Source organism: Lissotriton vulgaris, chromosome 4_1 (assembly GCF_964263255.1).
Source record: "Lissotriton vulgaris chromosome 4_1, aLisVul1.2, whole genome shotgun sequence".
In the NCBI taxonomy this organism is placed as follows: domain Eukaryota; kingdom Metazoa; phylum Chordata; class Amphibia; order Caudata; family Salamandridae; genus Lissotriton; species Lissotriton vulgaris.
In genome coordinates this window covers 497298068-497322413 of record NC_141691.1, presented here as the reverse complement: position 1 = coordinate 497322413, position 24346 = coordinate 497298068, and the positions used below count along the sequence as shown (strand labels likewise).

The following is a 24346-nucleotide window of genomic DNA, read 5'->3' as shown; positions in this document are numbered from 1 at the left end:
GCTCTAACAGAACAAACTTGTGCCACTCTTACTCAGATTCACATTCAGGGGATCAACGACATAATACTGATGCTAATAATATCAATTCACAAAAATATCAGAAAAGAAATATCGTTCACTTAAATATCACTTTTCTATACTTAACTAATAAAAACACATAATATCGATAACCAAAATATCCCAGTTAAAAATATCTATTTTCACTTATATTGATAACACAAATATTGGAAACAATAATATCAATACCTTTAAAAAACATATAAGTAGTCTAAAATATCACAACACACATAATTTACAATATTAATATCACCACAAATAGATAATTTTATCATCTTTACATAAAATAACATTTTACGTTAAACAGCAATTTTAAATAAACATTACAAAAATATTTAAATATTCTACAACATTATGACAATTTTACTTTACTAAAATATACATAAACTACTACCCCAAAAATATACACCTCAATTCATCAAACAAAATTAATTATGAATATATACATACATAATACATTTAAAATAGAAATAACCAAACATATATTCAATGTTATAAAATAAACACTTATTAGTGTTCACCATAAAAGGCAATAACTGAAAAAAACTTAAAACTAAAAGAACACTAACAAATAAAAACAAACAGTAAACCAAATTAACCAATACAATTATACAACCAATTGTGTTAACAATGTAAAAGCCACACAAATGTCACTACTTACTACTCCAGATACAACAAAAGCTGCCAGAAAACCACTTGACTTTCCAAAAACAACGTGAAAACAAAAGTGAAAAACTACATACAACTACCTACCAGTGTAAGTACAACATTTATTTTTACCAACTTGTAAATTAATTAATTAAAAAAGTAAAATAAGAAATAACTAAACAAATACTCTACTGCTTTTATGTGTTTAACTTTAGATACTGCAAATAAATTACTCCAAAATCAAGAAACTACTAATCTACATAAAAACAAATCCAGTCACATACCTAGAAAAAAACACACAAAAAGTAAGTACATTTAAAAATTACTAAATACCAACTCAGCCTAAAGCGGTAAAAGTAAAATTAAACTCCATCAGCCCCCAATACCTAACAACAAACAAGCCTTTAAATAAAATGAAATTATTTTTTTCCCCAACAGAAAAGGAGCCACCTGACTCACATTAGAACACCCCAATAGAAAACCTGAAAGTAAAGATTGCAATTTACAGAAAGAACGTATATGTAAGTATAAAATAGGAAATAAGAACCATAATTTTGTATGCCAATGATAAATGTATTATATATTTTAAACATTTAATTCTTAGTAGTATTCACTATTTTCAGACGTAATTATAGAAAGAGCAAAATGCATAACACCACAGAAAGGGAAACAATTACTTTTGCAACATCACAAAATAAAATAAAAAAATTAAATGATTTGTGTATGCTATGTTCTCCCTAAGTGTATCCCTTGCTCGCTGTGCCACCGGATTCAAGCTAGCCGGGCTGATAAGGGGTGATACCATAAAAACAGTCCAAGGATGCTTGTTTCCAGTCCAGGGAGGACCTGGTCTGGAAGTTTGGGCAGAAAGTTCTCACAGTTGTCTGTGACTTTTATCTGGTGGAATGTAGTGGGTATGACTTGCTTTGAGGACACAAGATAATACTTTACAGTAGTCGTTCTGGCTCCGGTGTTGCTCAGAGCTCTACCCTCTGCCCATTGGTGGTGACCCACTGCCTGTACTTGGAGGTATTTGAGTCATGTGGTATTTAAGCACCAGGGACACTAAGGTAGCCTTGCTTCTATTACTCATGCTAACTGGGACCTTCCCCCCCAGTGTTACGCAGGTCATTCCTGCTGAATTTATGACGTTAAAACGCAAACAATTACAACACATGCTTTTACAACACAGTTTTTACATCGCAACTACCATTACATCACATGTTTTAACAACACATCCCATTACAAAGCATTTTTAACACCTTGGCTGCTAGGTGTTTTCCCCTCCTATGCTGACTTATCGTTAGGTCCATTGTTCATGACGAGCTCAGCTCGTCATCAGCACAACTCAACCGTGCATCATGACGAGCTGAGCTCGTCATGAGCATGGAAAGGGTTAAGAACAACCATTACAACACATTCCATTACAATGCAAACCATTACAACACATAATACTTTTAGTACAACAGTAGGGTAAACATGATCCACAAATCCACCCAGAACTGTTGGGGCAACTTCTGGCTGCCCCTAAACATCTATCTATACTGCTCTGGGGTAAGCCTGCATTTTCTGATAAGGATACCCTTTATGGGGGGTATCTAATCCTGACCCCTTTCCTAGGGCCAGAGTGCATCCTTCCCTTGGTATGTGCCTCTTTAGACTGCTCCTCAATCCTCTTCAGGGAAACTGTGCATCTCCAGGACAATCACATAGGCTTCAAACCACTAATCTATGCCACCCTCCGGGGCCTATTTGCTTTCCTAAAGGGCCTTTTTTTGCGGTAGCCTCCTCCTTGACTGCCTCCTAGGTTAACTTAGCCAGCTGCAACTTGAGCTCTTTTTCTGCTTTCCTGCCGCTAGCTCTTCTGGGGACAGGGTGTGGGCTGAGACGTTGCTGCTGGCCCTGCATCTAGCAGGGGAGCTGACTCCAGTGGGTCCTCATCTCTCCTCTGGAGCCATGATCAGGGGGCTTCTTCCCCATCCAACCCCTCTTCCTGCTTCCCCTCAATGTCCAAATCTTCTTCCACCTCAATGTCCACCTCCTCCTCTTCTGTGGTATGTAACCGGTAGACCTCCTACCAGGCCCTGACAGCCTTCTGGTGCTCCTGTTTCTTGGAGCCCTTGGTGGAAGACCCCTCTTGCTGCAGAATCATCTGAGCTCAGCCACAGTGTAGCTCTCCAAGCTGTTGAGCTCCAACTCCATGTTTGCAGGTAGCAGGCCCGCCACGCCCATTGGGCTCAAAGGGCTTTAGCACCCCCCATCGTGTGTGGCAGCCCGGGCTAAGACAGCTTCCCGGGCACACACACAGCCGCACCCGAGTACTTCACAAGTCTTTAAAAGACCATTTTCATGTTAATGAGGCTTTGTCGTTTTTTCATCCCTTCTTAGAGCCCCTGCATCTCCACACTTCCTATTGCTGGAAGAATCAGCCCGCCCCCCGAAATTTTTTCTTAGACCCCCCATCCCCCGAAATTTGGCTCGAGTTGCACCTCTGGCAGGTACAGTCACAAATGCAAAAAAGTCAGGTAGAATGGGAGTGGATTTAAAAAAAACTAAGAGGCCAATCAAGGAAAATTTTCAAAAGATCAGATCTGGTGTCAAGTTATTTATACTGGAGTTTCTATGTTGCACAAATAACTGTATGGAAATGTACAAACACAAATACTGCACCCCACCCCGGAGCACCAATGTGAGAAATTGGGTTGTGTTTTGAAGGGGTGAAACCCTACTCAAGCAACATCCACAATCCTTGTCAGAGTGAACCACAAAAAGCCACTATATCAACTTGTGCTTAACCTTCTGGTCATTTGGCACAGACGCAGTGAAGCTTAACGTAAAGGAAATGTGCAAAGCATTTATGCAGCACACAAACAGTGTTACAATGAATACACAGTACATGATAAACTGTGCTTACCGTTTGTGTGCTGCATACTTTACATATTGTCTCGAAGTTAATCCTGACTGTTTTTTGTGAAAAGCTACCAAGGGTTAAACACAGGTTAATTTAGTGACTCTTTGTGGTTCACCCTGAAAGGTATTGCGGCTATTGCTTGACCAGGGTTCACACCCCATTCAACCAACAACCCAATTTCTAACAGCCCACAATAGGTATTTAGCAACCAGACAGCTTGACCTGTCTGGTAGGCTCAGCCTTAAAAGTAATGTGGTTCTTATGCCTCACCTCTCCCATTTTGCATCCCTCCAAGGCTCACAGCAGGATGTCCTTCTGCTTTTTGGTAAAGAATTGAGCTCCTGCACCTTACACCCTCCCCTGTTGGCCATTCCTCAAAGAGCCCCAGGAGTCCAGGCGCTGCCGCTAGTACTGTATTTTGGTTCATTGGCTTCCTCTTCTACCCCTCCTATCACTTACCTTGAATGAACTGAGTCCAGTGTAAACAAAGACAGCCATCTGGACTTCCACTTACAAGCACTAGTGCAATGCCTCTCTTTTAGACCCTCTAATGACCTTACAGCTTAACGATGGTGACTGCTGTGCCCATCCCTGGGTGAATAGGCACAATCCACAGGAGGCACACCCCTCAGATTAAGGATCTCTGCAAACACAATTTAATACACCTATCTAAGTAGTATCTTAGGCAAAGTAGGAGTTCTGATTACACTGGATCACTGACTTTACAGGATCTTTGAATTTGCAAACTTTGAAGGCAGGGGTGGACTAGCCTGTAAGTTAGTCAGGCAGTTCCTGAAGGACTGGTCTGACAGATCAGTGATTGGGTTGCTTTGCGTGCTGTTTGTGGGTCTGTTTTATGGTCTGCTTTTTTAATATTACATTACCCAGAATATTGCCTACAGAAAGCACAACCGCTTGATCTGCTATACCTTGCAAAACACTTATACAACTTGTCTTTACAAGTTTATAACTACTCTTCTCGATTGAGGCATCTTTAAAGAAGCTGCAACCTCCAGAAATGTACATACATCTCAGGAATATCTCATCTGTGCCTTTTGTAGTACTTTTAATTGTATGCCTTTGTCATCATGGATCCTTGTTCATTGTAAAGCGCTCTAGCACCTTTGGGTAATGTGGGTGCTGTATAAAATGCACATTAAATACATTAATGAATTAATTAAATAATTAAACGGTCCTGATTTGCAAATGTGGGTCACTTTTCTAGCTATGTGATTCGCTAATGGAGTCAACCTTTAGTTTGTGTGTTACTGTTCAGCAAAGTCATTCAGTCTTACCACACAATCTAAGGGCAGAATTCTAAACATGATGGGCCTCATTTATGAGAAATGATGCATCGCTGCGTGAAAGCAGCGATGCGTCACTTCTCAGTGCACACTCCTTGCGACATGATTGATGCGTCATATTTACTGTATGGCGCATCATGGCGCAAGGAGTTACAGATACGTCAGTATTTCTGACGAATCTGTAGGCCGAAAAGTGGCCCATTGCTGGAGTGTGTCACAAAAGTGACGCAACTCCAGAAATGTGTACTTTCACATGGGCAAGTCCCATGTTCTTAGTGTCTGCGTCAGTCTTACGCCTGCCATGAAGCAGGCGTAAGATTTTGACGCATTAGCGGCCAAGAAATGGCGCAGTGAAATCTTATAGATTTCACTGCGTCACTTCCATGACCCTTTCTTGCGTCAAAACGCCCCCCTTGCATACATTATACCTGGCGCAGGTATAATGTGGCGCAGGGGTTTACAGAGTGACGCATCTACCTAGATGCGTCACTTTGTAAATATGGTGCAACAAGGCACATTTTTTACGCCACTGGTGCGTCACAAAAAGTGACGCACAGCCTCATAAATGAGGCCCGATATATTTTGGTTCGAAAACCAGCATGTTCCTTTCCTTAAAGTCGCCAGAATTATTTCACTGAAGCATATAAACCTTCCTTCCCGGAGCATTATACATCAAGGTAAACTCTCCCAAACAAAAGACGGCTTAGAAGCTTCCCCTAGCAACACAATAGTGTCCCATTTCAACAAAAAAACTCATACCTTCTCACTTTGCTGAAAACTGTGGGACAAGTTATCACTCCAGAACGTAAATCGTCTCCCAGTCTGCCTTCATTCCACCTATTACCAACAAGTTGTGAAATTCAACAGCACATTGAAATAAAACCCTTATTTACATTTCTTCAAAATACAAAACAGCTGCAAGCTGCACAAGCAGTTGGGTAATATAATCAACAAAACTAGTAAGTGTTGAACCTCGACACCACAGTTCTATAAAACTGCTTTAGGAAAAACACATCTTCTCTGAACACTATGCAAGATAAAGTTCACAAAGTGTTCCCTGGCCCAAGGACAATGGCATACTGGCATGGAATCTGCGGTTATTTGCAATATCCTCATAATATCTGTCAGGGGGTATTTTGTCCTTATAATACATGGTCACACCATGACCCTTCTTCCAAACCACTCATTCTCTTTCAAATGAAGGCCGTAGCATATCTTTGAAGAATAAAGCACACTCTGGAGGGCAAAATTAAACACACAGAAAAAAGCAGTGAGAAATGTGTTGCGAAGATATTACAGTCAGTTTAATGTAAGCCAGATAAAAAAAAATTGTAGCTAAGAATATGTAGAAACATAGAGAGAAAGTCTAGCTTTCGAGCAATGACTGTAGTGCAATAACCATTTTGCCATAAATCACAACGTTCTGCTGATCGCTGTTCATTAAAAAAAGACTAGTGGAACTAAAAGTCAATTATCGCGTTCCTTGTGTAAATTGCAGCTGTAATTATTCTTTGAGACCTGTCTTTCACTTAGGTTACTCACTCTGACAGCAGGCATTATGACAACACAACTCAACTATAATAAGTAATTCAGTTGAGCAGCTTTGTCAATTGCGATGAAGAGAGAAGTCACAACTTGCCTGTAAAAAGGAAATTATTAACAGGTGTTTATACAGAGATTTCAGGCTCCCCTTGTATTGTAATGGGATAATCTAGTAAATCTCTTTGGGCATTTGACTCTCTTAGCATAATTAAGGTTGAGGTTCAAGCAGTGCTTAATTTGTAAAATATAAAGTACAGGTGCGCAAAATATTTTAAGGAGGCCACACCCACTTCCCTAGGCTCCACCCACGTCCACCAGTGGCTTCAACCACTTACTCTAGTTGCACCACTCACCTCCTCAACTGTCACTGCTGCCTACTTGGGAGGTGATTTTCTTCTCTGGATTATGGCTTGAGAGGCCCAGGCTACTCACTGCACCTTTACTCTCCATCTCCTCTTCACCCTTATTTTTTGCAGATTATTATAACGGTTTACATGAGCACCAGTTACGTTACACTAGAACACATTCAATTGCTTGATGGACATGGGCGGATGACGTGATTTACCCAGAATCACAGGATGTTGAGCTGACCTAGAGACTCGAAGCTGGACCTGGTTCCCACATTCCAAAGTGGGCAGATGTGACCATGATCCCACATGCTTTTCCCCTGACATGCAATCAGCAATGCTCCTTTCTGTCCCCCAGCACTACCACAATGTGCTTTACACTGCATTCTCTGTTTTGGTCTCACGCTCTTTCCAGCTTCTGACTGGACGGCCCAGAGCCCTTCTCAGATGCACTTGTCTCTCTCCATCATATAAGAAGCAACTGAAATCTCCGGGCAGGACTATTCTGCAAATACCACACTGGACAGCGTTGTTAGGCCATAACAATGGCACACACCCTAAACAACAAATACCATAAAATGTATCAGAACTGCACAACAAAAACAGAAGCGGATGGAAAATGCCTCTCGGCCACTGTTAGACATAGATGGGACACTGGCCCTTTCTAGCGTCCAGTTAATTACAGATGCACTTGTGCAAATACCATGTCACAAACAAAACGTTCCTTACAGCTTGCCAGGTTTCATTTTGTAAGTTTTTTGTGTGTTTCCTATCATAACATTAATTTCTGTTTATGAGTGCAAATTTTAGGCCAGTCACACATTGCAATCATAAGGCCAATTGATGCAAAAACGCAGAGCCAACTTTTTTGGGTCATTAAAAATATTTTTGCTGCATGAGCTCCTGCAGAAGTTCAGCTTTTAAACATTTCTGCTGACGGGATTAACCTCGAGAAAGATTCTGCACCGCCTGACATTGTCGGAAAAGTTGAAGTGGTTTCTCAAGACAGACTCTTACATTTCGATGGCACGTGCAATATTTTAAGAATACCTCCTTTAAAGTCAGCTAGCAGTGTGAAAGGGTGGCAGTGGAGCAAAGGGCTCTGTTACCTGTTCAGGTCTAATGTTTAAACTGTGTTAAACAATTAAGTAAATAAAACATATACACAAGCAGCCTTGTGGGATGGTGAGGACACAGAGAGGAAAATTCAACTAGGAAGCTAGACTTGCTCTGCAACAAGTATCGCCCAGGAGTTACTAGCCCATTTCAATACCACACAGATCTTGCATACATTCTGACATTTTCCTAAGCTACCCAAGATGTTCTGTGTTTGTCTCATACCAAACCGATCTGTTGTTTTTAATCCCCACTACTCCCTGGCCGTCTACTCTAAGAACTTGTTCAGCATCTGTGCAGCATGTCTGGCACCATTGTTTAAACACCTAAAGATGAAAAACACGGTGCTATTGTCCAGTGCCCACTGGACACAATAATTAGGTAATATCACCTCAAACAGCAAGAGACATGGAGCCGGAAAGTATCAAGCATGCAGCAATGGTAAGGGACAAACCCTCATGTGTCAGCTGAGTCAAGGGGTGTAATGTTGCCTACTTTAGGAGAAGTGTTTTAAAAGAAGGATGCCCTCTATTCTCCCAGGCCTATACACAGTGCCTTTTACAGCATACATAGTGTGAGCGGCTATTGTCACATGCCGGCATTGCCTTTCTTACTCATCTGTGTTCCGTCCCTTAAGAGTTCAGATGCAGACCATTGGTAACATGCTAACGCTGACTAGGTTTAAATCACCTACAAAATCATCCTTAAATGCTAGAGATTGTTGGAGTCTAAACGCTTTGCAGCTGCTATTCCATTGAAGTACATTGTACGCCTTAAGAAAGTGGTACAATACTAGGATGTTTGGACAACTGTTCTCATACATGTTCTTTAATGCGAGATACCGGCTTTAGTTATATTTGAGAAAATTGGATTAGTATACATTATCTATGGGTTAGATAGCAGCACCTCGGCATGTAAGTTAATTCACAAGTTTATGCCATGGTCTTGGAAAAAAAAGATAATTTTTTAAAGAATGGCTTCAGATAAAATAGTTGATTCTTTATAAGATACAGAGTGGCCTGTCACTGATGTTCTACTTGCAGAAGAGACAGAAAGATGAACTGAATGAACAACTGAGACTTAATATCCTTAAAGTGTCGAATGTGACACCTTGCGTTCACCAATCATCTTGATGTGGACTATCTGAGTCTGTGTTGATGTAGAGCAATTAAAAAAAACAAAATGCTAGAGCAAAAAAAGACTAAACAGCAACAACATCAAACGTTCTTCAGTCTTCTTGATGCTCCATAACTATTAGTGAAATGCTCAACTACAGCTGCTTGAACATAATCCGTACTTACTTACAATAATGACACATAGGGTATTTTTAATATAATAATTAAGCGGTGGGAGCGTCTGCCGAAATAACTGAAGAGACAATTCAATGTGTATTTCATCTTATTATTAAAAAGTTCACTGATGAAAAACAGTTTTTTCCAACACGTGCGAAGAACATGATGAAAACCTCTGAAAAGCATGGAAGGACTACAAGAAATCAGCCTCACATGGAAAGGCCATGCACCGAGAGCCATCAAACCCAGGATCAAAGAACAGCAGACTTAAGAGGTCAGGTGTTAAAGGACATTTCTTCAAATTGGCAGCCCAATTGTGAGCTACGTTAAGGTGGACACGCAAAGGTTATGAAGAACGGTAGACTACAGGGACCAGTGGTGATCTCAGCTCCACACTATGTGGGCACAGCTTACCCTCAGGAGGCTATCTCATGTGCTGGCAAGAGTTATACAAACAAAAAGGGCATGCTCAGCACTGGAATACCACAGTTTACCTTTATGGGCAAATGTTCTTAGATTCAAGCTCATGGGAGATGTACAAGCATATTTCACTATTTGTGGGAACCCAAAATCAAGACTTATGACCAGACCTAAACAGTAAAGGCTAATATTAAAGCAGTACACTGGTGTCATTATACACAAACCTAGAAGTGAACAACATCTAGCTAGCTACATATTACAGGCATGCTTCATTGGGCTGCTCTGGCCATGGTATCAACTGAAGACATTATGGAAGATGTGGTTCTCAAATCCAGAGGACCTGAAAGAGGAGAGGCTTGGTGAATGTCATCCCTGTCAGTGTAAAATATGTGACTCCAAACTAGACCCACTGCAGATGTTAGTAACCAAGAGGTTCATTGGAAATAACTACCTTCACTTCTTTGCACCTTGGGCATTGGAGACAAATATCAATGATCACAGCAAAAATACCAACCGGAGCAGTGAAAGATTCCCATACTAGATGCAATTATCTCAGCAAGAGGAATTCAAATCACTATGCAATTTAACAATTGTCTTTCAGAGGTCACAAATGTGATGACTTTTACATGGCATAGAAATCAGCAGAAAAGGATACCCTCATGATGGCCTCAAGCCAATAGGACGGCAGAACACTTCGTGCTCAGACTCAAAAAGGTGAAACTATGGGATCACGTGCAGCAGCCCTCAGTTCCTCGGGTACTTTGGCAAACTCAATAGGCATACATGAATATATCCGATGCCCATACAGCAAAGTGCTCAATCATAGTAATGTTGGTACGGCTAGTCCACCCATGTCAACCCCAGTGGTATGCTGCCGGGGAGAATACAGAACTCAAGAGAAGAAGGCCGCCACAGAAGGAAAGGGTGCTAGTGCAATGAAGAGGATGGGTTCCAAGAAAGATGTCAAAGTTTCACACAGTTTAAGGCAAAGAGTTGGAAGCTATGAAAATGTAGAAGCTCCCCCGGACACTGGACACCAGATCCGGTCTCCTGGAAACACAGGTTATGGACATTGGGAGAGATGGTTGTCTCAAATAACTTAGTGTATGGTCACCATGCTGGGGAATGGGCTCCATTAGAAGTAGAATCAGAGAGAGAGAGAGTGTCTTTAAAAAATATCATTAAATTAGCATTCCTGGAATTGTGCCTTCATGTATCTGCCTCATAGCTTTAGCGTTTAGAAAAAATTGTGTATGTACTTCTATTTTTTCCTAGACAATTCCAGCTATTACTTCTCTACTTTAAGTCAGATACTAAACCTGAAGCGGTAAACATCACAATGGAAGTACGAAGTGACAGCTCCAATTCGGAAGCCATGAACTTACGCTTTTCAGAACAACAAGATTAGAATAATGTTTTTCAAAAGCACCCAGAGAGCACATCTAATGTCCAATGAAGTAGAAACGTGTTCTGTAAAGTAGCAGTATGACAAATATGAAGAAAAATAAGTTTGAATGTTGGACATAAATCATACAATTTATAGGAGACTTCACCATTTTGGTATTGCACAGTCTACTCAAAAATTGGTTAAACATCTTGGTTTTACGGATAATTTAAGAAACTCTATGTAGAATCAGTTTGACTAACCGATCGCTCCTGCTTCATAGTGCAGATATGCCCTGCTTCCTGTCACCTCGCTGTGCCCTTGTCGTAATTGGCCCGTTCGGATTAGCGATTAGCTGAACCTACACGTTGTCCTCCTTAACTTGGCTATATACGATAAACGCCATTTTGAATGTTGCAGCGGCCATCTTAGACCATGAGCGGCCTCGTGGCCGACGTGCCCTTTAGTCCTTTGTCCGTTCCACTGACCACTCTCATCTGCCCAGCAACAGGCTATTTTTAGTACTGGTCAAGCCACACATGCGCAGTTCTCACTGACCCGTAAACCTTCAGGAATGTGCCGCTAACTGACCAGTGGGTTTGAAACTCTCCAATGAGCTGGCAGTATTCCAAAACATGACCATATATGTCTCTAAAACTGTGTCTTAACTTGTGCCGCCTAAACTTTTATTGCCCCAAAACTGTATATAAACGGGGTCACACCGGTGTTCGGTGTGATACCTCTTGCATTACCGAAGGGTGCTGTTTGAGTGTACCACCCCCCCATGGGGTTTTAATAAACTTGTTCTTTGCATTTTACAGTTTCCGTGCCAACAGTTCTTGTGTAATTGGGTAATCTCTGGAGCGTGTAGGCCTTGGGAACCCCGACATACTTCAATTGGCGACCACAAAGGGACTCATCGGCGACTCGGATGCCCGAAGGAGAGGTCGTGACGAAGGCTTGGAAATCCGCCATGGGCGCGCGCTGCCACGAGTGACCCGAGTCTTGGCTGCCACAGTGTTTTTTCCTTTCCTTCCGATCTGACCTTCCAGGTGGCGCCGGTCTCCGACTGAGTTTTTGAAGTGTCCGCATTGCTGAGAAAGTGCCGTTTGGCTGATTTGGCTTACAAGACCTTGGCAGTTGGAACCTGGATCTTTGGGAATTTGGTAAGCTTTGTGTTCGGTAAGGTAGTCTTCGGACGCTTACTGAAGTGATTTGTGTTCGGTAAGGTAGTCTTCGGACGCTTACTGAAAATCTGTGCTTTGTGATCGGTGAGGACGCTTGCCGAATTCTATGAACTTTGATTTGAGTTAGCTGACATTGTGAATTTGTGATCTTTGAACTTATATGTGTAGTGCACTTCACATAGGCAGGCATGTAGAGATGTTTCTCTAACTTTGTTTTTTCCCTTGAACGGCACAATCGTGTGGAGAACTGTAAGTGCCATATGGTCTGGTGTCACGCTTTCGTGATACTTTTCGAACATGCCTGTTTTTAGCACACTTCGAGGAATGTGTTGTCTGGGAGAAGGTGCCTCAATTAGGTTAGCGGAATCACAGCCGGCTCCCCCAGAGGGGACTCCAAATAGGGAAATGTATATCAAATTCGGCCTTCCACCTATTATGTACAGTAAATTATGGCATAAGTACACTAAGGCCGATCCCGAATTGCAATGGCCCTTACACGGGTCGTACGATTTGAGTAAAATCCAATTTGTAGAGCAATGTATGTTTCAACGCAGGTCTAGACAAAACATGTTTGATTGCGTGTGAATGTGGGAGAAAGCGGCGCGTGAACGAATGAAGCGTGAGGTTGCCTTGGCGGACAAAGAGCAGCGCAAGGCTGCTCGGGATAAGGCTTTACAGCTTGAGGAAAAGGAGGCTCAGGAGAAGAAAGAAAGGGAGGAACGGGAGCGTAATTTGCAAACGACTGGTCAGTTTCCTATTCGTCGACCACTCTATCCTGTCCTTAATAATGAAATGGATGATTTTTCTTTGTTAGATCGGTCACCACCTCCGTACGTTCTGCCGACGGCTCCGGCTGCGGATTCCGAGGATGATGGACAGGATAAGTCGAACCAAAAGGGTGTATCTGCTCTCAGGTTTACTGCGGATAGGTCCGCTCATTTACGTAGTTGGGCTCGTAAAGTGAATAAGCATTGTGTTACTCAGGAGCAGTTGTTAACAGAGAAGAAAGGGTGGTCGGATCTTGAATTAATGTATTTTCTGTCCAGTTTGGCGGATGAAGTTGTAAACGCATATCGTGAACTTTCTGATACGCTTGAGCCTAAAGTGTTGTCGGTGTATCGTGAGAATTTAGCTAAAGGTGATTTTGATCTTACAGATGTTGACGACCTGTTCAAGCAATTGATCAAGCTGCGGGATGAGACAACCCAATTGCGGCAGGAACGAAAACGGAGGCAAAAGGAGTCCGAGCCGGGAAATAGCGGGGAGGCTAAGGAGTGTTCTCTTCGTGGTTCAGATAAGAATTCTGCGTTGCATGTTATGCCTATGCGTGAAGCTGCGCCTTTGTATGTTCCACCAAAAGGGGAAGGTACGGATGATGATAAGTTGTCGAAGGATGCGAAAGGGTATTTTGTGTATAATTGGGTATATACGCCATGGAACAGGGCAGATGTGATGGCCTTGAAAAATTCTTTACCTGATCTTCGGAAGAATCCGGCGGCATTTTATGAAGGGGTGGAGGGGGCTATATCGTCTTGTGTGATGACTCTTGTAGATATAGATTTGTTTTTTGGGCTAATTTTACCACCTGATATGTGGAGGCAAATTCGTAAAACTAATGACGAAACGATTTTGGGGGGGACATGGAAAGAGATAAATGCTGCAGATTTAGATAGGGAACCAGCATGTAAGCCTTGTCAGCTAATTCTAGATCTCCCGGCAGCTATCTTGCATAAATTAAAAACGCTTGTTCCCTCCAAAAAGATTGATTGGACCATGTTAACGTCGTGCAAGCAGAAACCCGATGAAACGGTCTCAGATTTCTTTACACGCTTCGAGGAGGCATTTCATGATTACAGTGGTCAATCTTTAACTGACGATACGGGTCGGCATTTGTTTGTAGATAAGTATGTGGCTAATCTCCTACCAGAGATTGCAAAGCGATTGAAGTCGAGTGAGAGTTCCTGGGCCACGGCGACCCCTGCGTCCTTGTTAACTATGGCTCAGTATTATGAGCGGCAGGAAGTGGAGGCTAAAGAAAGTGTAGAGAAAAAGACGAAGGAATTGAAGACGAAGGTGATGTTGGCGCAGGGTCGGGGAACACAGGGTAGAGGGAATGAGAGAGGTAGACGAGGTGGAGGTAATGCATCGTATGGTCGTACGGACATTGCGGAGGATCAGTGTGCTTATTGTAAGGAGTTTGGGCATTGGGCTGAAGATTGTCCGGTACTTCGTGAACAGCGTAGTCAGCGTGGTCGAGGCAGTGGAAGGTCAAGAGGAGGTTATACGGGAACAAGAGGTGGCGGAGGAGATCGTAGGCAGGTTGAGGAGAGGGGCCGTGGCCAGGACGAACGAAATACGTTTGATAGACGGAATCAATATCAAATTTTGGAAGGAGAGAATGTGGAACATCAGGATTATGTGCATGCATAGGATTGCGTAGGATGGGGTAAGGAATCAGTTGAAGTGCCAGTAGATCAGCAAGGTCCATATGTAACAGCGGGTATTTTGGGTTCTACTGATCAGTTTCTAGTCGACACAGGAGCTACTCGTAGCGCTCTGTCGAAAAACTTGGTTCCGAGGGCTCCCCTGTCTGGCGAAATGATTACGTGTGTAGGGTTTGATGGCACACCCTCCCCCAGCCCATTGTCCAAGCCCCTTGCACTATGCATTGACAAATACTTTAGTTTTGGCCAATTTTTGTTATCGCCCCATACCCCAGATAATATCTTGGGCATTGACTTGCTTAAATATTTTCGAGCAACAATACGCTGCGCTCCAGAGGGAGTGCAGGTTATTCTGAATGACAACTACCCTGACCCTGATGATTGCCCTGACCCTGACAGATTTTGTGTCATTTTAGATATTCCCGCTTTGGCCTCTCTGCCGCACACGTTGTGGGCGACATCAGATACGGATGTGGGAGAGATGCGCATTCCACCAATACACATTACTGTTAAGGAGGGGGCCCCTCTACCACGAGTGCCGCAATATAAGATCTCGAAGGAAGGTGAAATTGCACTGACGCATATTGTTCAGGATTTGATTTCTGCAGGGGTGGTGGAGGAGGTCCCTTATAATGTTTGTAACAGCCCTATTCTACCGATTCCTAAGAGAGACTCAGATGGCAAGATCTATCGATTTATTATTGATTTGCGTGAAATAAATAAAATTGTCATTCCCCAATACCCAGTGGTGTCTGATATCACGACTTTGCTTACTTTGGTTCCACCGACAGCCACCACTTTTAGCGTTATTGACCTAAAGAATGCGTTCTTTTCTATCCCTGTTCACCCAGATAGCAGATATCTGTTTGGTTTTACGCTCAATAATAAATCGTATAGATTTTGTCGTGTTCCCCAAGGATATACTGAGAGCCCTAGCATCTACAGCCAGGCTTTGAAATGTCAACTAGATTCCTTTAAATTACAGTCTGGTGTGGCGCTCATCCAGTACGTGGATGACCTTCTGCTCGCCGCCGACTCCTATGCACAATGTGAACAGAGTACGCTTGCGTTGCTTTCCTTTTTGGCACAAAACAATCACAAGGTTTCCAAGAAAAAGCTTCAATACTGTAGACCCCAGGTGACCTACCTCGGTCATCTGTTGTCTAAGGAGGGGCGGGCATTAACATCTGATCGAATTCAGGCAATTTTAGACACACCAGTCCCCCACACGCAGAGAGATGTGCGTGCCTTCATAGGGTTGACATCTTTTTGTAGACAATGGATCATGGGGTTTTCACATATCATAAAACCTTTGTTAGCGTTATTGTCCAAAACTACACCGATGCCTCTTGAGTGGACAGACGAATGTCAGAAAGCCTTTGAACAGTTGAGACAGGCCCTTTGTTCTGCACCCGTGTTAGGAACACCAGACTACACGAAACTTTTCACATTGTACGTGCACGAGAATGATGGGTGCGCGTTGTCAGTGTTAGTGCAGTTGCACGGGGATAAGCAGAGACCATGTGCATACTTCTCTGCCATTTTGGATCCTGTAGCACGAGGGTTGCCTGGGTGTTTTCGAGCGGTAGCGGCAACAGCAGTAGCCATACGACAGAGTGAGGGCATAGTGTTATCACACAAACTGTTGGTGTTAGTTCCTCACGCAGTAGATGCTCTGTTAAACCAAACAAAGACCCAATACCTCACGAGTGCACGACTTACAGGATATGAGCTGACACTTTTAGCGCCACACATAACATTGAAAAGATGCGCTACTTTGAACCCCGCGACTTTATTGCCCTATCCGGCCGAGGAGGGTCAGGAAGAAACACATCATGACTGTGTTTTCCTGACTGAGGAACAGACAAAGGGTCGTGTTGACTTACAGGATGTGCCACTTCCTGATGTGGATGGGGAACTGTGGGTCGATGGATCGTGTTTGAGGCTACCAGATGGTACGACTTCCGCAGCATATGCGATCACGACTCTTAAGACGGTGGTTGAAACAGCTAGAATACCACAAAAATCGGCTCAGGCAGCAGAGCTGATAGCTTTAACAAGAGCCTGCGAATTGAGTGCTGGCCTATGTGTGAACATATACACAGACAGCCGGTATGCCTTTGGAGTGGCCCATGACTTCGGACTTCTCTGGAGGGAACGCGGGTTCTTGACGTCACATGGGGAGCACATTATGCACGGAGAGCTAGTGCGTGATCTCCTGAATGCGTTGCTTAGTCCTAAAAAAGTAGCGATAGTGAAGTGTAGTGCCCATAAGAAGATTACGGATAAAGTGGATCAAGGAAATGCCTTTGCAGACAGCATAGCAAGGCAGACGGCTATGTCCCGAACTAGCTCCCCTATGTACGTGGTACAATCACAGGCTGAGAGATGGAGTGATGCTAGAGCAGAGATACGGGATATTCAAAAATCAGCTACAGAATCTGAACTTGCGGCTTGGGCAGCAGATGGGGTGCTAGATGACGAAGGTTGTTGGAGAAGCAAAGACATGGAGAAGTGGAAATTGCCTGCGGCTTACTTACAGGCGATGGTCCAGATGACTCATGGACTGGCCCATGTCGGAGCTCTTGCAATCGCTCGTCTTTTAACACGAGTTTGGGAACACCCTGAGATTGCAAATACTGCAAAGAGAGTAGTGCAGACCTGCCTGGTGTGTTTGCAACACAATCCTGGGAAGGGGACCCATACTCCGAAAGGAGGGTTCGTTCCACCTTCAGCACCGTTTGAAGTGCTTCAAATGGATTACATCCAACTCGAGCACTGCAATAACCTGAAGTACGTCCTAGTGGTGGTGTGTGCTTTTAGCAAATGGGTTGAGGCCTACCCCACGAAAGACAATACGGCTTTGACTACAGCTAAGGTGTTGCTTAAGGAATTCTTTCCTCGCTTTGGAGTCTGTAAATTTCTGTGGAGCGATAATGGGCCTCATTTTGTTGGAAAGATTGTGGAATATGTACTGAAGGGGTTGGGGATTCAGCAAAAGTTCCACGCTGTATTCCACCCTCAGTCAGCAGGTTTGGTCGAGCGGTACAATGCAACGTTGAAACTTAAGCTGGCCAAGATTGTGGCATCTACATCGTTGAAGTGGCCAGATGCGTTGCCGCTAGCACTGCTCTCTCTTAGATCAGTACCCCACTCACGAACTGGCCTTACGCCCTATGAGGTGGTGTTTGGCCGCCCTATGAATATCTGGGGGGTGCCCAAGCCGCGATTAATACATGATGTGCCGTGTGTTATGATGAATGATTATTTGGCACGATTAACAAATGATTTGCTCTCTATTCATCAACAGGTTCGAGAAGCGCTCCCTGATAACTCCACTGGAGAAGGCCACGATCTTCGTCCTGGGGACCACGTGATGATCCGCTCGTTTGAGAGAGCAAGCAGTTTGGAGCCCAGGTGGAAAGGCCCCGAGCAGGTCCTCTTGGCGACCCGCACCGCAGTACGAGTGACAAACAGGAAGCGGTGGGTGCATTCGACCCATTGTCGCCGTGTCTCTCCGGACCTGGTGACTCCTGCTGTGCTGACTGACTATAAGGAGATCTTGGAGAAAGAAAAGAGCCCAGCTGTGACGTCGGCCGAAGTGGAGGGAGCCTTCCCGGACCAATCTGCTACCGGAAGAGAGCGCTACAATTTACGCCCGCGATAAGAAGATTTTTGTTCCTTTTTTTTGACTGGTTGGTTACCGCTCCAGGTTTGTGAAACGGAAACCGGGAATTCCAAGGGGGGGGGATCAGTTCTGCCAGAGTAGCGACACCCGTCTTGGCCCGGAGAAAAAAACAACGGCTACCTCGGAGTTCAGCACCGCATTTTTCTTTTTTTAGGTATACACGCACGTGTATCTGGGACAATTTGTGAACAATTTGTGAACAATTCGTGCTACTTGAGACTCTGCACAAACTTTCTTGAACTATGGCATCAACGGCATCTCGTGACAAGAAAATATTGGGTGCCTTCCTCTTTGTTCTAACCATTGTGGTGATAGCTGTTATAGCCTGGGTAGTCGAACTTGTGGTGCCTGTACGTGAACATTTGTTGCCGACTACCCCGGCACCGTCTGAACATTTCCATTTTACATTGCCATTCCATGAAGAACGCCATCGTCAAACGTACTTAAATAACAGCTTCATTCAGATTCTTCACCACACGCATAATATGACCAATACCTCTAATTGCTGGGTGTGTGGAATGTTGCCTGGGCACCAGAAGAGGGGGGGCACCCCACTTATTCCACTCCCGTTTTCGCACAATGGGTCATGCAATGCCTGGTACACCCTCCTCTTTACTTTGAGATGGCCAACCAAAGGGGGAGTGCTTTTCCGTTTGAATAAAGTATGTTCCCATGACAAGGATGGGTTTCCCCGGGCTGAGGGTACACGTTTTGAGTGGGAAGAATACAGGCCTGATAATGTATCTGCTCCACGAATATATAGCAATCAGCGAAATGTGAATGTATCCAGTGCTCATGTCATAAATGTCATTGCCACAAAAGCCGATTTATGTATCCGAAACAAGGGCACGATTGCAGTGGGGAAAAGCGAATGTAATATTACTCTCACGTTTGATAGCCCGAATGGCATTTTATTTGTTGCATCTCGAAACACCTACTTCATCTGCGGAACGAAGGGGTACCATCAGCTTCCAGTGGGGTGGTTGGGCACATGTTATGTATCATTTGTGCTACCTCCTGTATTCATTGCCCCTCCGATGTACCACAACGACTACACTCTGTACCACGATTTTGTTTTGAACAGAGTTAAGCGAACTGTTGCTCTAGAGGACATTGATCAAACGGATACTGCATTACAACAGTATGTGGATTTCAATCTGGGACTATTCTCCTTTGTGGGGGCTGCATTGAACAGCCGGAAAATCAGACGGCTGACTCGCGTTGTCGAGGCTGTTGCGAATGACACTGCTATTGCCCTGGGGAATATTACCGAAGAACTGCAGATTTCCAGAATTGTTACCCTCCAAAACCGGATGGTGCTGGACGTTGTCTTGGCTGATCGTGGGGGGGCATGTAGAATCATCGGAAGCAGCTGTTGTGTTTACGTGCCTGATAATACTCCATCTGTGTATGATGCGATTTCCAAGCTGCATAAAATAGCTGCCGAAATACACCCGGACAATGGAACTTGGACACTGTCAGGATGGTTCTGGTCCATGATTGCAACTTGGGGCTGGAAACTGTTGACAATTCTCTGCATACTTGTGGGAGCAATGTTCTTTATATGCTTGTGTATCCAATGTGGCCCTGCCTTATGTTCAATGTGTCTATCAGCTTGCTTACCATCGAGGCGAGCTCTTGCCCATGACAAAATGATGCTACACAAAGAGGTGACACAAATTATGTTAATAGACATCGAGGACGAACATCCAGACTATGTTCATTATGAGGTAGATTCAGCTAAACGCTAAAAGGGTCGTCTGTCGTAATTGGCCCGTTCGGATTAGCGATTAGCTGAACCTACACGTTGTCCTCCTTAACTTGGCTATATACGATAAACGCCATTTTGAATGTTGCAGCGGCCATCTTAGACCATGAGCGGCCTCGTGGCCGACGTGCCCTTTAGTCCTTTGTCCGTTCCACTGACCACTCTCATCTGCCCAGCAACAGGCTATTTTTAGTACTGGTCAAGCCACACATGCGCAGTTCTCACTGACCCGTAAACCTTCAGGAATGTGCCGCTAACTGACCAGTGGGTTTGAAACTCTCCAATGAGCTGGCAGTATTCCAAAACATGACCATATATGTCTCTAAAACTGTGTCTTAACTTGTGCCGCCTAAACTTTTATTGCCCCAAAACTGTATATAAACGGGGTCACACCGGTGTTCGGTGTGATACCTCTTGCATTACCGAAGGGTGCTGTTTGAGTGTACCACCACCCCATGGGGTTTTAATAAACTTGTTCTTTGCATTTTACAGTTTCCGTGCCAACAGTTCTTGTGTAATTGGGTAATCTCTGGAGCGTGTAGGCCTTGGGAACCCCGACATACTTCACCCTCTCTGCCCTGAAACCTCAGCACTCACCATCGGTAGCGGCCCTCAAAGGCCTCCAGCGTGAACCTGATTCTCTTACCACAGGCTGCAGGGTAAGGAAGCAGCACCTTGCTTGGGGATGTTCAGCTCGGAGGCCGGCCAGTGCCAGGAAGAGCAGCGGAAGCAATCAGTAACAGAGGATGCCTGCGATAAGTGATGGTGAGTGCTGCGTGGTGGGGCCATGCTGCTCTCAGTGGTGAGACACACAGAGCCCAGGGGCCCCTCAGCCACCCAGAGAAGCAGCCAAGCCAACTGCTCTTCCTCAACCCTTTGCTTATTACAGTGGTTGCTCCAGTTGCTTGTAAAGGCAGTCCTGTGGCATCGTGAAAGGAGCAGGCCAGCGCACACTGTATTTTTAATATTTTCAAATGTTTCCTCCATAAAAGAAAATACACGCCGTTTGCCGCTATTGAAGTGAGGTCAAAACAATGGCAGGGGCAGGAAGCGGAAGCGGAGAGGCGAGCAGAATTTAGAGAGTGGGGGGAGGGGTGCAGTTTCGAGAAAGCTGATCTTCCCTGGAGGCTGCGCTGCTTTTTTTAGGCAGGAGGGACAGGACGTGATTACAGGCGGAGTGGAGAAAACAATGTATGTTGCCTTTGGCAGGAGCATGGGCTGGCACTGCTCCCCTGTGTGCTCTCGGGCAGTCCCTGCCCGAGAGGCACAATGTGCCTCATAATAAAGCATGCATCCAGACGGCGTCCAATTTCACCAAGAAGACCTGCATGAACTTAAGGGAGTTAATATTGAGTGTAGACCTGGCCCTGAGAACTAAGTGCAGGTGCTAAGCACCAGAAAGCACCGGCACCAATTAAGCACTGGATTCAAGGCTTATTCTCGGAGGAGGAAGAAGTTTGGATTTCAGATAAACCACAATAGAGCGAAATAGCAAACAATAAACACAATATCTAGTCAGCCTTATGGAGAATATGAATTATTAAAGGTAAATAATAACTTACGTTAAATTTGTTTTTAGAAGAGAGTTGAGAAAAACTGATGGTATATACTCTTTTGGACCGCCATGCAACCCAACATGCTTTATAGTGCAGATTCTCTTCTACTTAGGTTAAAGCAGCAAGGTTCTCATACGAATTGAGTATGTCCATATCTATGTTCACTCCCTGAAGGTCACACTGACCACTGGTAGTGGTACTAACGGTGTCCTGCTCAGGCATGTAGACATTCACTTGAGAAGCTTGGCAAATTCTGCAAACCATCTCTATATTGTGGCCCATCGCTGGTCAGTAGACCAAATGCTCTAACCAATTCTTGGTTTTCTGTCCATGTGCCCTGCTAAAGGTACCTCATGGGAAAACAACAGTACTGTTTGCAGGACTACCAGCCTCACTATACAGCAGAGCATCCTCCCAGAACACGCTATTTCTACCAACTGCTCTAGTGGTATCTTGCTCAAGGGCCACCTTGCATAGACCCATGTGAATCTGACACTTTTCCTGTGCCTTGTAAAACCCCTCCAGAGTAGCTTCTCCAGCCTGCTCCTTCAACTGGCATGCAGCTTGTGCTCTGGTCGACACAGGCAATGTTGTCTAGGCCATGCAGACCTCTGATACTGCTGCTAGTTCAGGTCAAATCAGGTAATTGCCCAGCAGACACCCAGCACCCTGCTCCACTCGCACTCCTGTGTTGACAATGACCATCTTGCCATTGACCTCTACATTATCTCTAGCAAGTGGTTCCTCCATATCTTGACCACTGGATACTAGACCATTACCAATGTTGCTGGGGAGAATATCTTTTGGCTTGAGATAATCCCTCTCAACCACAGTCCAATAGGAACTAGTATTGCTCAGGACAGAAACCTTCCGCCCATTGATCTGACATTTAGTGACAAACAACAAGATATCTGGGCGAATGTGCTCAAAAATATCTGGAACTCTTTCCCAGATGTGCAAAGTGAGTAGGTTGAGTGGCACCGGGCCTTCACCGGTGCCCATCTCTACTGATAGCATCATGAATACTAGAGTTGCAGCTGGCAACGGGGTTCTTGATTGGACAATCATCCCTGTAATGCCCTTCCCTGTGGCACCTAAACCCAGGTTACCACATTGGGAGGAGGGGGGGGGGGTCTTATTCCGGGGGTGTAGGGAGGTCTCCTTTCCTCTATTCCCTTTCTGACTAAAAACAGACTGTCCCATTCAGGAGCCTTGGGAACTAATCTGGCACTTACCTTCTCGTCTGGAACCATTTTGTTTGGTGTTAATCTCTCCCTTTGGCTTCGAACCAAGCTACTCCAGTCCCTTGGTCACCTTGTTATCTAAGTACTTATCACCCAACATAGCAAGCTATTCTGCATCCCTCAGGGTTAGATCAGATAAGTACTGTTTAAGCGGGTTAGAGCACTCTTCTCTGAGTTGCCCTGCAATCATGAACCTCTTTAAGGTCTGGTAATCTCTTGCTCCCATCTCTCCTACACATTCATTTATGTCACACATTATGTCTAATATCATGGTTCAAAAATATCGAGGACAGAATATCGAGACAAAATATTGAAAAGTAAGTGCATATTGGGGGGTATAGATTTACTATTCCTAACTCCACTTATATGTCCCTTAAAGATATATGCACCATGTTGGTAAGATATATGTGGCATTAGGTACGGAAAAACTAGGCTTACTTACCTGTTGATAATTGTTTTTGTAATTGTAATTGTATTTATATAGTGCTTACTACCCCTGACAAGTCATTGAAGTGCTTTTCAGGGAGCAGCATGCTACACTGGAAACCAAAAAACGATTAATGGTGGATTAGTATAGTGAAAATTTAGTTAATTTGAGTCTGTTAGCTGGATGAAAATGATAGTAGGGGGATAGAAGAGGGAAGAGCCTAGAAAGAGTTTTTTGGGAGATCATAGCAGTAAGATGAGGTTTGGGATGAATATAAGGTGAGATGGAGGATGGAAAAATCTCTAGAAGTGGATAAGTGAGATCATAGCAGTAAAATGAGTTTTGGGAATAGTCAAAGAGATAGGTGATGTACGAATTTATAAGGGTTGTTTGGGAAATCATAGTATTAAAATGAGGCACAGGGTCAGACTGATTTTCATATGGCCATGTCTGAACTGGGGTGGCGAAGTGGGCTAAAGAACGGTGATGGATTAAACCCAGATCTGTTGACTGGGTGTGAGTGTTTGATTAGTTCAGATGCTCCGTCCATCACCACCCCATTTTGTACTGCTGTGTATTTATTAGAAACCTACTCCCTTTCTGGCGAGTTGCTGTGCTCAGAACAAGATTGGAGGGGCCACTCAGAGCTATTTTTCCTCTAATGGTGCTGTTTGGAAGTATTTTTACTTTGTCAGAACAGTTTATTTTGTAATTAAATATCATATTGTAAAAAAGCACTTAATTCAAATTGGCATATCTTTTATATTTACTTTTTTTTTAACTCCCACATCAAAAATACAAATATGTTTTCTTTTTCTTTTTCTTTCTCTGTTAACTGTCACTTCCCGCTCTGGCATGCACCTCATCAGCAAATCACAATAACTTCCGTGCTCTGATAATGTACCTCTGTCATTGGACAGCCTTCAGACCTCACCTATTCACTTCTGAGGATGTACCACATCCATAGAGCGGCCCTCGGGTCCATAGCTCGCAGTCCTGCCCAGGGTGGTT

The 24346-nt window shown here is 44.0% G+C and overlaps 1 pseudogene; it reads right to left on the bottom strand.

Annotated features, from left to right (window-relative positions):
* Window positions 1-22917, bottom strand: part of LOC147718886 (uncharacterized) — a 90612-nt pseudogene extending 67695 nt beyond the window's left edge.
* Between the last annotated feature and the right edge of the window lie 1429 nt (window positions 22918-24346).